Source organism: Podarcis gaigeae (genome assembly GCF_964106915.1).
Source record: "Podarcis gaigeae genome assembly, chromosome: 4".
Classification (NCBI taxonomy): domain Eukaryota; kingdom Metazoa; phylum Chordata; class Lepidosauria; order Squamata; family Lacertidae; genus Podarcis; species Podarcis gaigeae.
In genome coordinates, this window is record NC_139677.1 from 29,264,209 (window position 1) to 29,276,637 (window position 12,429).

The window sequence follows — 12,429 nt, forward strand, 5'->3', positions numbered from 1 at the left end:
TGACTTGCACGCTTTCCTTTGTCAAGCTCAATTAAAAACTCTTGCATTGACGGTCTGTTATAACTCTTATTTTCTGCTGTTAATTCAGATAATTATTGATAGACACACACCTTGTGAATGATACGGCTTTTGAAAGTTCTGGTTTCCTAGATAAAAATATATAGCCAAATTAGAGGTCTAATTTGCAGGACTGCATCGTACATTGTTTCTGCTGTGTTCCCACATTGCGCACAATAAAGTGAATTAAATGCTTTAAAGTCTCACTGATTTCACTGGGAGAGTTAAATACATTATTATTATTACTATTACTCATTGTTGTTGTTTACTCGTTTAGTTGTGTCCGACTCTTCGTGACCCCATGGACCAGAGCACGCCAGGCACTCCTGTCTTCCACTGCCTCCCGCAGTTTGGTCAAAATCATGCTCGTAGCTTCAAGAACACTGTCCAACCATCTCGTCCTCTCTCGTCCCCTTCTCCTTGTGCCCTCAATCTTTCCCAACATCAGGGTCTTTTCCAGGGAGTCTTCTCTTCTCATGAAGTGGCCAAAGTATTGGAGCCTCAGCTTCAGGATCTGTCCTTCCAGTGAGCACTCGGGGCTGATTTCCTTAAGAATGGAGAGGTTTGATCTTCTTGCAGTCAATGGGACTCTCAATAATCTCCTCCAGCACCATAATTCAAAAGCATCAATTCTTCGGCGATCAGCCTTCTTTATGGTCCAGCTCTCACTTCCATACATCACTACTGGGAAAACCATAGCTTTAACTATACGGACCTTTGTTGGCAAGGTGATGTCTCTGCTTTTTAAGATGCTGTCTAGGTTTGTCATTGCTATTACTCATTATTATATATTTATTTCTATCCTGCTTTTTTTCCTTGGCAGGGAAGGCGGCGTACTGGTAAGTTAGGAACAGCTAAAAAATAAAGCGAAAACTGAATTAAAAAACAATTAAACATTAATAGAATTAAAACTCTCTCTGTATATAAAAGATCTAATAAACACATACAGATAATTAACAATAAATGCAACACAGCACCAGCCCTTTCATTAAAAGCAGTCAGTTCCCCAAAGCCTGTTGGAATAAGAAAGAATGACAACAACATGGTTAACACAGCTGTACCATGCATGTTTATTCACTTACTCCCAGGTAAACGTGCTTCCAATTGGATGTGCTATTTGAATGTGCAACTCCATCCATGGCACAACTAGTCATACACAAAGGGTTGTATCCAGTGGTGGCTTTTCACTGGTGCAACTAGGGCTGGACCCTGGGGACAAAAATTCAGGATCCTTTACCAGACTTCCCAGATGACTCTCAGAAGAATGGCAGGTGATGATGGACAGTGACATGCAGGCCCCGTGGTCAGAATTCTCCTTGCCACGAGCAGTGCTATTTTTGCAGAAAAAGAGGCATCGGAACTCACCATGAACACATCGCTTGTTCTCTTATAATGGCAATGGCGCCCAGCTGACAGGTGCCAGAATTGAGTTCTGGATGAAAAAAAAGGCATTGTGGGACCCACCAGGGCTGATGCTGTTCAATGCACCATCCTTGCTTTCTTATTTTTTTGTGAAGGGAATAATAATAATAATTTATTATTTGTACCCCACCCATCTGGCTGGGTCTCCCCAGCCACTCTGGGCGGCTTCCAACAAAGATTAAAAATGCTAAGCAGGCGTTTAGACATTCCCTTTTCAGACATTCACCCACTTATTCTTGAGGAACTCAGGACAGCGGAAGCAAACCCCATTTTATAAGACTGTAAGAAGGGCATTTTATTTCTGCAGTCATGGTGATGCCATGGTGGTTGTTTTTTTAGTGAGCTTAAAATGCATTTCTTTCTTTTTATCAGAGTTGGCAAACTTTCTTTTCTTTTCTTTTTTACCCTAAGGAATACAGTTTGTAAAAGAACGGAATGACTGGGGCAAGGGTTTTGAGGCAGAGGAGAAATGTCAGTTGCATGCTTTACAACTGAAGTATTACCCCATGGCAGCCGTAAAAGTCTATGGTCTTGCTGCACCACCATGAACTGGCACTACTGAGCCACCAGCTTCTACCTGCCAGAAAACACTTCCGCTTGTTCAGGTGGATTGGGCACCTGATGTTATTTTTACCCTTCTCCCCCTGCCTACTGCAGCCCCTTGCAGTGTCTTTGCCCCCAACCCTCAGGAGCAGCTTTGCATGGGGTACAAGGGGTTGCAGTGGGTTAAGAAAATTAGCAGCAATCAGGTGTTATGCACAGGAAGATGCCCTTTCTGCTAAAGCAGGAGTAGAGAGCCTCTGCCCCGTGGCCTAATCTTGCCTTACCAGGGAGTTCAGTCTGGCCTAGGAAGCCATTTCCCCCAAACCACACCCATCAGCTGTTGTCACTCGAGCAGAGGGTTAAATCCTGCTCAGTTTGGCTACACATGCCCGTTCCCTTTATATAACATGCTCTCTGAGCTGAGCATCCGGCTTGGGGACTAGCAAGTGGTGATAGGAAAGGTCACCAAAAGATTCTCCAAGCACAGAAATAGACAAATATATATTTCTGAGCTTTTTGTTGCTTTTGTTTTGCTCTTGGGCACTTCTGATCTCCAGTCTTTGATGTCTGAAATGTGAATGGCCAAAAGCAAAAATAGCCCTCAAAAATAGAGAGCAGATGTTGTTGCTGTCAGATTATGTATTGCGTTTCCTTTTAATGGCCGCTTCATTGATGAAGGCATATTTAAAATTAAAGAACTTGCCCGTGCTAGCATGCTTAACAAGATGGAAGTAAATCTGTTTCTCTTTTCTCTGTAAAAGTTGCATACAAAAAGAGCACATATTAATGTTTATATTCCTCTATCCCTGCAGTTTGCAGAGCTGACAAATCAAATAATACTTCAACATAGACATACCGACTGTAGCAAGTAGGTAGGTAGTAGGCCAATCCAATTCCTCTATATTCCCCCCCCCAAAAAAAGCATGGTGCTAGCAAGTCTGATGGCCCCACCTTTGTCTGGATGGGACAAGTAATCTCAGGGAGACAGATTTGACCCTTGGGATTGCCAGTTGCTGAACCCTAAGCAGATATGTGTTTGCTCTACACCAGTGTGGTGTAGTGGTTAAGAGCGATAGACTCGTAATCTGGGGAACTGAGTTCGCGTCTCCGCTCCTCCACATGCAGCTGCTGGGTGACCTTGGGCTAGTCACACTTCTCTGAAGTCTCTCAGCCCCACTCACCTCACAGAGTGTTTGTTGTGGGGGAGGAAGGGAAAGGAGAATGTTAGACGCTCTGAGACTCCTTAAAGGGAGTGAAAGGCGGGATATCAAATCCAAACTCCTCTTCTTCTTCTTATAATTTTCAGCCATCACCCAAGAAGGAGAAAACAGTAAGATAGTTTCCAGACTTGTCATCTGATGCAATATACTACGAATCTCCTAATTACTGTAAAACATTGAGAAGAAGAAACACACAGCCAAACCTCAGTTCCAAAACGCCTCCATTTTGGAACGCTTCGCCTCCCGAACCCAAAAACGCATAAGTAACTGCTTCCGGTTTTCAAACGATCTTCGGAAGATGAACATGCTATGCGGTTTCTGTTTTTGAGTTTACCTATTGTATTGAGTCTTCCACTTTCAGTTTTTGGTTGTTGAGCGTTTCGGAAGTCGAACGGTCTTCTGGAATGGATTACATTCGACTACCAAGGTTTGACTGTAATGTGTTTTGGGAGAAGAAATGCTGGAAAAAACCCAGCTTTAAAAAATGGGGAGAAGCTTGAATAGTCTGTGCCATTCTCTATATAATGATTAAAGAAAGCTGACATGAATGAAAAAAGCACAACTGCACCCAAGTTCCTCCCGCCTTATCAATATTGTTATGTTTTGCATGCAATGCACACAGTTTACCTAGATCAAAATAGCAAATATACGCAGAAGTAAAGTGCAGTTATGCTGAACTTACCACAGAGAAAATTCAGAAGTGGTAGCACCACTTCATTACACCACTGTATTAGCCTAATTACACTGCATTGACTTAACTCTGCAGAGAAGTTCCCAGGCAAAGAGGGAGTATTCAATATTTTTCTCATGAACTTCAAGTTCATGAAGGGGACCATTGTTTGCAAAATGTCTTGGACATGACAGATAAAAGGGTTTTCTGTTCTCTGGATCAACACTGAATGAAAATATTAGACTCCCCTCTGGCCTCCGCCCCCACAAGCACTTACGTGAATAAAACCAGGCAGAGGGCCTTTTCAGTAGTTGTGCCCACCCTGTGGAACGCCCTCCCAGCAGATGTCAAACAGATAAACAGCTATGTGATTTTTAAAAGACATCTGAAAGCAGCCCTGTTCAGGGAAGTTTTCAGAGTGTGACATTGCATTGTGCTTTTACTGTTTTTTTGTTGGGAGCAGCCCAGAGTGGCTGGGGCAACCTAGTCAGATGGGTGACATATAAATTGTTGTTGTTAACGCTGAGACTTCTGTGTGACCACAACACCCTTCCTTATACATTCAAGAAATCAAAGGCAAGAGAGAGACCCAGAACACATCTCACAAAATTAAAACCCAACTTTCTTTTATCTATGTCACAGTGGGGAACAGTTTTTAGCCCGGGGGCCGCATTGGCTTCCTGGCAACCTTACAAAGGGCCACATTCATGTGGTGGGTAGGGTCAGAGGCAAAAGTGGTTGGAACGATGAAAGTAAATTTTACCTTGGTACATGAGGCTAGTTTCTGCCCAATATTCAATCCAGGCAAACAAAATAAGGTTACCAGATTTTTTTGAAAGAATCCGGGGGCACTTTTCAACTTCAATGGATTTTGTATGGGGTAAAGGTAAAGGGACCCCTGACCATTAGGTCCAGTTGTGGCCGACTCTGGGGTTGTGGCACTCATCTCGCTTTATTGGCCAAGGGAGCTGGCGTACAGCTTCCGGGTCATGTGGCCAGCATGACTAAGCCGCTTCTGGCGAACCAGAACAGCACACGGAAACGCCGTTTACCTTCTCGCCAAAGCAGTACCTATTGATCTACTTACATTTTGATGTGCTTGACTAACGTGTAAATCTAACGTGTACCAGACAGGGATGTCTGGTAACCTTAAAACAAAATGCATTCAAAGGCACATTCCAGCCATTTGGGGTGAGAGGCAGGCCTGTGTTCCAAAGGCTCTCCACCCCTGATCTATATATTTGCTATATCCAGGGAATGAGAATTATCAAGGCAACTTTGAAAGCTGCTACTGAAAAATACTTCCGATTCCGCAATTTAGTTTAATCTCCATGTGACTTAGAGCTTCAAAGATTCCTAATGTACTGTGGCATATATAAGGTTGTTCTGAAATCAAGGAATAGCCTGGAGCATCAACATTACTCTAATCATTCTATGTAGAAAAGAAGAATACATATAAAGGCGGCTCTTTTTTTTAAAAAAAGCAACACATTGGGACGGTAAGAAAGGAAGTGGAAGATGTGGCGAATACTGTCACTGTTAAGTAAGCCATGCTGAACATACTTAATATGCATACAATAATAATGTAAGCTGGCAAACAGAGCCATTCAATGGACTTCAACTCTTTGTATCACTTGCAAGGGAAGGGATAAAATTAGTTTCTATTTGTCTTCATGCTAGAGATGAGGCCTGGCCAGGGCAGCTTTCCTTTTATACCTTCTGAGCTTGATGAGGCATGTGACCTTCACCTCCTCCCCAAGCTAGCGAGCCCCACCTGGGCTAGTGAGCCCCACTTGGGTTCTTGCCTGCCTTAGCCTTCGAGTGTAACTCCCATTGCTCAGAGGTCACTTTGTTCTGGCCTGAGACCAGTAGCTGTGAGTTGCGCTGGACCTGCCTCCTGCCTGGTAGGCCGGCCGGTTCCATCTGGCCCAGGAGGGTGGGGTCTTACAAAAGACTGAGACCAAGGCTGCTCAGCACCCGAGGAGAGCAGGGCTCTAACTGATGAAGTATAGCAGAGACAGCTGAATGGACCTTGGGCTTGGGGTATGCTGGGGCAGGTTCCAGCACAGTTCCAGGAGATAATGGCTGGGGGGCAGGTTTCACAGCAGGGGAATGCATCAGGAGACCCAGTCTCAGTGACCCCAGGCAGGAAGAGGAGTTACACTATGACCAGACCATGTCATTACTGAGGAGGCAAGTTTAGTCGTTGTCCCTGCCTCTGGGTCTGGTCCTGACGAGAAGGATACAGGTATCAACAAAGGTGTCCCACATGACCTTAAGGTGCTGCGGTGCAATGCTAGGTCAATGATTCACAAGACCACCGCCATCCATGACTTGATCGTAGACGGATGAATGACCTGGCATGTGTAACAGAAGACTTGGTTGGACATGGCAGATGGGCCTGTTCTTGCTGCTGCTTGTCCACTAGGTTTCCCTTACACACTGCAACCCTGGGCATGTGGGCAGCAAGACAAGGTTGCAGTGATTTTCAAGAAGTCCTATTAGGGAAACCCAGTTTTCTGAGTGCATGTTCTGGAAGTTGGGCAAAAGGGGCAGTACAGGATTGCTATTGGTGTACTGACCACCCCGCTACACCAAGGATTCCCTGCCCGAGCTGCTTTAGGTTTTTTTGCCCTTTACTTGTGAACCCAGTTTGAATGTCAGTTTCTCAGTGTGGGGAGCCACACAGAAGGCAGAGCTTATAACATAAAACAGCACTGAAACAGCACACCTCTTTGGCACCAGTTTGGAGACAATTGGACAAGGTTGGGTTTGGGGGTGTCCCTATGGCCCCCAGTTTAATTGTCAATGACTCAGTTTAGGGGGCAGCACAAAACATGGGGATTGCAGCACAAAACTTTGGCACCTGTTTGGAGTCCATGAGACAAGGTTGTATTTTTTGGCATTAACTTGTGACCCCGATTTGCTTTGCCAGTTACGTGATTTGGGGGCGGAGGCACAAAATGTGGGGTTCACAGCACGAAACATCATAAAACTAGCACAAAACTTTGGCATCAGTTGGGGGGGGGGCAGGATCCAGAATTTCAGGGTCACACGTTAATGAAGCTGTACCAGAGTGAGAGGAGGAATAGGAAAACAGTGCAGAGCTTGAAGACAGGGAGAACCAAGTACGTACTGCACTCGGAGACATTTTTGTCCAAACAGTGTTGGGCATCTCAACAGAACAGGGAGAGCCGCCTGCCCCAACCCCTGTTGCTTTGAACCTGAAATACACAAATGACATGCGCAAAGGGGGCATGTCAGGTGTTGAGACAGCATCTTAGATTGTGCCAACCATGTACCTTAGAGCTCTGCTTTGAACTCTTGAACCCTGTAATCAGTAATCTGATCTATGTTTAAACTGTGTAGTGATTCTTAGAATAAAGCCTTCAGGAATAATTGAGCTGAGAGTCCGTATCCATGAGTGGGAGCTAGGGCCGGTCCTAAAAGTGTGCATGTATTGAAGGGGGCAGCTTTTATTTTAAGATGGTTTCATAGGCAGAACTTGGAAGAACAATACAGTTTCCCCAAGCATAAGCATGCAAGTTCTGTCTATGGATCATCACACAGGGAAGTCTCCCCACCCGCCAATTTCATACACATCCTATGGAACCTATGGGCAGAGTATTTATTGGAGCAAGTTATTGCGTCCTTATTGCATCCTTGAGGTTGAAGGAACAGCACATGTTCAGCTGGGAGCAGGACATACAAGAGGGTGAATGGTCATACAATAGGAGACAGTCCTTTAACATGTGATCTGACTTGGGTCTAATTGTGACCTTTAGCTGTTCAGTTTCATATGTCAGAAGAAGAATTTTATTTCAGCAATATTGATTTCAACCGGAATCAGTGGCAGATTTTATTTTTGCTAGACTTAAGAGACCATAAGAAGAGCCTGTTAGATCAGGCCGGTTGTCCATCTAGTCTGGCATTCTGTTCTCCCAGTGGCCAACTAGATGCCTATGGGAAGACCCCAAGCAAGATCCGAATGCGAGAGCACTCTCCCCTCCTGTGGTTTTCCAACAACTGGCATTCAGAAGCTTACTGCATCCGAACATTTCCTCATCAGAGAGAAATGGTGGATGTTGTACATGATATGAAAAATAGGAGGGTACTTTTGTGTGTGTGTGTGTGTAAAGCAGGCATAGGCAAACTCAGCCCTCCAGATGTTTTGAGACTACAATCCCCATCATCCCTGACCACTGGTCCTGTTAGCTAGGCATCATGGGAGTTGTAGTCCCAAAACATCTGGAGGGCCGAGCTTGCCTATGCCTGGTGTAAAGACAATGCCTTGTCTGGTTGGCTTGCCATTTTGAAGACTGAGAATTTTGTTCCAGTGTGGCTGATTTCCTGCAGTGAAAATGGGCAATGCAATCAGATGGGTGTTTACCCTGAAGCAACTTACAAATGTGCCGGGGGGGGGGGGTTACCTTATATAAGCGTGCCTAGGATTGCAGCCTCAGTATAGGTTAAATGCAGAACATGTTCCTGGCTGTGTGTACAGCTGACCACCAAGAATACAGGAAGCAACTGCCTGGACCACAGTCTAGACAGTGCTATGAAGATGTGGATTTTGGAGGGGGGTTGTTATTGACCACTGCACAGACACCTTTGTTTTTAGCACATGTTGATGTTGTTGTGACTAGATATGGTACTTCACAGCTTCCCTCCTTTTATTTATTTCTCTCTTTTTTTGCAGCAAGTTCCCAGGAGATTACGGTAGTCAAAATGGCATTTCAGTGTATTTATGTAAGCTTATGCATGATGAGTTGGAGTTGTGCAACAGTGCTATCTGCTTTAATGCCCCAAGTCTGGTGTTAGTTAAAAAAATAAAAAATACTATGCTCACCTTGGAGACGTTTGCATGGGAGCAGTAGTCACCCCCTTCAGGCCCTTGCAGTAGCAAGTACTGTAAGGCTAATTATTCCAGTTTGGTGGTAGCATATCGTGCTTGAGAAAGAAGATCTGTAGCTCATCCTAAGAATCCAGAGAAATTAAAAGATGCATTCAAGAAGATCTAGTTCATAGGGAATGTTTAATAAGAATGATGTATATAAGAATAATGACTGCATTGAGATGAAGTGCAACAAACACCTTTACCTGTATCCCATACTACGCTGCATCTGTTATTAGATGTAATGTGTTCCTGTGCAGTTTTATGAATTGTGTGTATGTGGTCCTGTGACATTCCACTGTGGAATGTTTGTGGCATTCGCTCCTTTTTTTTTTTAATGACTGGTTTGCTAAGTACTTGCAGGCAATATGCAAAAGCGTAATTGGGTAACTACATTGTGAAGGAAAGTGGCATCCGGTAATAATTTCACAGGAAGAGAATGATGGCACCGGATCTGGAGGAATGGAATGCATAAACTGGGAAATACAAAAGGAGAAGGGGAACTCATTAGGATATTACTATTTTTTGAAATGCTTGCTAAGAGTATTTATTTATAAAGTATTCTTTTCCCTGTTCTTCAACCAAAAAGGGTCCCCAGAAGAGCTTGCAAATGTTAATGACAGGACAGTAGATTTGCAGTGTAAAATGCTATTTTAGATCCCACCTTTCTTCCATTCATGAATCAAGGTGGTATACAAGATGGGGTTGCCAGAGAGCCTCCGGTTCAGGCACTGATCAGAAATTGAGCTGCTCAAGGCTTTTTTTTTCCCATCTGGAACTCACTGGAAATAAGTTCTGTCACCTCTCAGGTGGGCACCATTGCCATTACAAGACAACAAGGGAGGCGTTCGCAGTGAGTTCCTGCACCTCTTTTCCTAGAAAAACAGCACTGGACCTGTTTATCTTTAGCAAGGTTGTTGTATTGTTTACCTTCTAGCCATGTCTTGAGACTGGGGCATAAACCAAATATTCAACACCCGTTGTTGCTGTTTTTCTACCCTGCTTGAACTCGTTAATGTCTGTTCAAACCTGTCTGGTTGTTCTTTTTAAAAATCATTTTAAAAAACATTTTAAAAATCAAATATAATTGTAGGATGCGGGTGGCGCTGTGGGTTAAACCACAGAGCCTAGGACTTGCCGATCAGAAGGTTGGCAGTTCGAATCCCCATGACGGGGTGAGCTCCCGTTGCTCGGTCCCTGCTCCTGCCAACCTAGCAGTTCGAAAGCACGTCAAAGTGCAAGTACCATATTTTTTGCTCTATAAGACTCACTTTTTCCCTCCTAAAAAGTAAGGGGAAATGTGTGTGCGTCTTATGGAGCGAATGCAGGCTGCGCAGCTATCCCAGAAGCCAGAACAGCAAGAGGGATTGCTGCTTTCACTGCGCAGAGATCCCTCTTGCTGTTCTGGCTTCTGAGATTCAGAATAGTTTTTTTCTTGTTTTCCTCCTCCAAAAACTAGGTGCGCCTTGTGGTCTAGAGCGTCTTATAGAGCGAAAAATACGGTAAATAAATAGGTACTGCTCCGGCGGGAGGTAAACAGCGTTTCCGTGTGCTGCTCTGGTTCGCCAGAAGCTGCTTAGTCATGCTGGCCACATGACCCGGAAGCTGTACGCCGGCTCCCTCGGCCAATAAAGCGAGATGAGTGCCATAACCCCAGAGTCGGCCACGACTGGACCTAATGGACAGGGGTCCCATTACCTTTACCTTTATTGGGAGGACTGCAGAACCAGCATCACACAGAAGGTAACAGAGCCATGCAACATCAAGCAAGTGTGGATTAGCTTCTGGTATCCATAAAAGGAAGCAGGCCTTCTGCCTTTCCCTGGTCAAGAAAGTCATGTTTTCTTCTTTCTGGGCTCCGGGGCTCAATTCCTAGTTCAAGACACTGACCTCATGAGTCACTGACTCAAAAGTCTGGAGACCCTTCAGGGCTAGATTTTGATACTAGCCTGACCTTGGCATTCTGCTAGCTAGCTATAGTTGCATCTACTAAATATAACAAACATGTGTTAACACATCTCCGTCATCGTGGTTCTCAGGTGGTCCAAATACCTAAAAATGAGATCTCTCAATGCTAAAAAATATTTGACAATGCACCTCTGTGTGTATTTACATACTCAGAGATGTATATATGCACACACACATATCTGGGTAACATCTGTCAAAATGGACCCTGCGTCATGGTTCAGAGATCACAGCACATGTTTTCAGAGAATGTAGTGAGGTGGAATAATTGAATCAATAGCCTAGATGCTACATGTATCTCAGGCTCTTTTTAGAGCTGGTATCTCAACTTTAACCAGCTGGAACAGACAGTTTAGTTGCGGCTACATTGTAGAGTACAGCTGTGCTGTGCTAACTGGTTCTGAACATAGGCTTGCCAACAGCAGGGAAATGATAACATGCTTGAAAAATTCATATTGTGCAATTATTTCTTTTTCTTTACCTATATGCAAATGTTCTAAGGAACTTAGATACCCTGTGATGCGTCTTTCCTGCTCTACACCCAGATTGTTCTGCCAAATGGGAAATGCACCATCTAGAGGCAGAAAATTACACTGCAGGGGAAAAAACAGTCTGCCTACAAAAGAAAAAAGGACGCCACCCATTCAAAGGCTAAGTGATTTATTGTAGTACCGTACTTCCAGCAGTAAGGCAGAATGAGAGAAATCTAGAGAAAATGAAAGCCCCTCCCCCCCCAGTTCCTTTCAGCATTGCCTAAATTTTATGTCTAAGTTTTCCTATTAGCATTATATATACACCAACCTCCTAAATCCCGCTTTCTAACATATTTGCCCCCACAGTATTCCAGTTTTTAGCTATTACAGTCCTAGCTGCTGTAAGCTGGAACAGTTTGAATAGCCCATCAGAAATCATATGTAAAGTCAATGGAAGGCTTGGCAGAATCGTTTGCTTATCTTATTTATTTCTCCGAAAACAGTTCGCTGGTACTCTGCAGTTTCCTTGCATGACCACCACACTGGAGAAGAGTATGCTGCTTCCCACACCCTCTCCAGCAATTTGCTAGATTTTATGGTTTTGATGCAAACTGTGGGGACAAGAGGGCTTTGCCCTGAAAGGAGGCGTTTAAAACAAACAAAAAATGGAAGAACCCCATAGAAGCTGTAGTTTTGTCTGGGAGTGAGACAGACCGGGAGAGAATCGGAGAGCGGATGGAAATGAGCAAGATGCTCCTTTTGTGTTTGGGGGGGTTGCTTCTCTCTGTTGGGGGGGGAGGCAATGGATTTGGCTCCTATTGGAGTGTCACAGCCTTTCTCAACCTGTGGGTCCCCAGATGTTGTTGAACTACAACTCCCATCACCCCTAGCTAGCAAGGCCTATCCTCCCATCAGGGATGATGGGAGTTGTAGTCCAACAACACCTGGGGACCCACAGGTTGAGAACCACTGGAAGCCATGCCTCAAATACAGAAAACACAATAAGCCTTCAGTGACCTCTTGACGATGACTTAGAAACTTCAGCTGGTTCAAAATGCAGCAGCCAGATTACAGATTACAACTCAGAACTCCTCTAACCCCTGTTCTAAAACAGCTGCATTTTTTGCCAGGTCATTTCCAGGTCAGGTTCAAGGTGCTTACGTTTGTGTTTCAAGCCCTAAACAA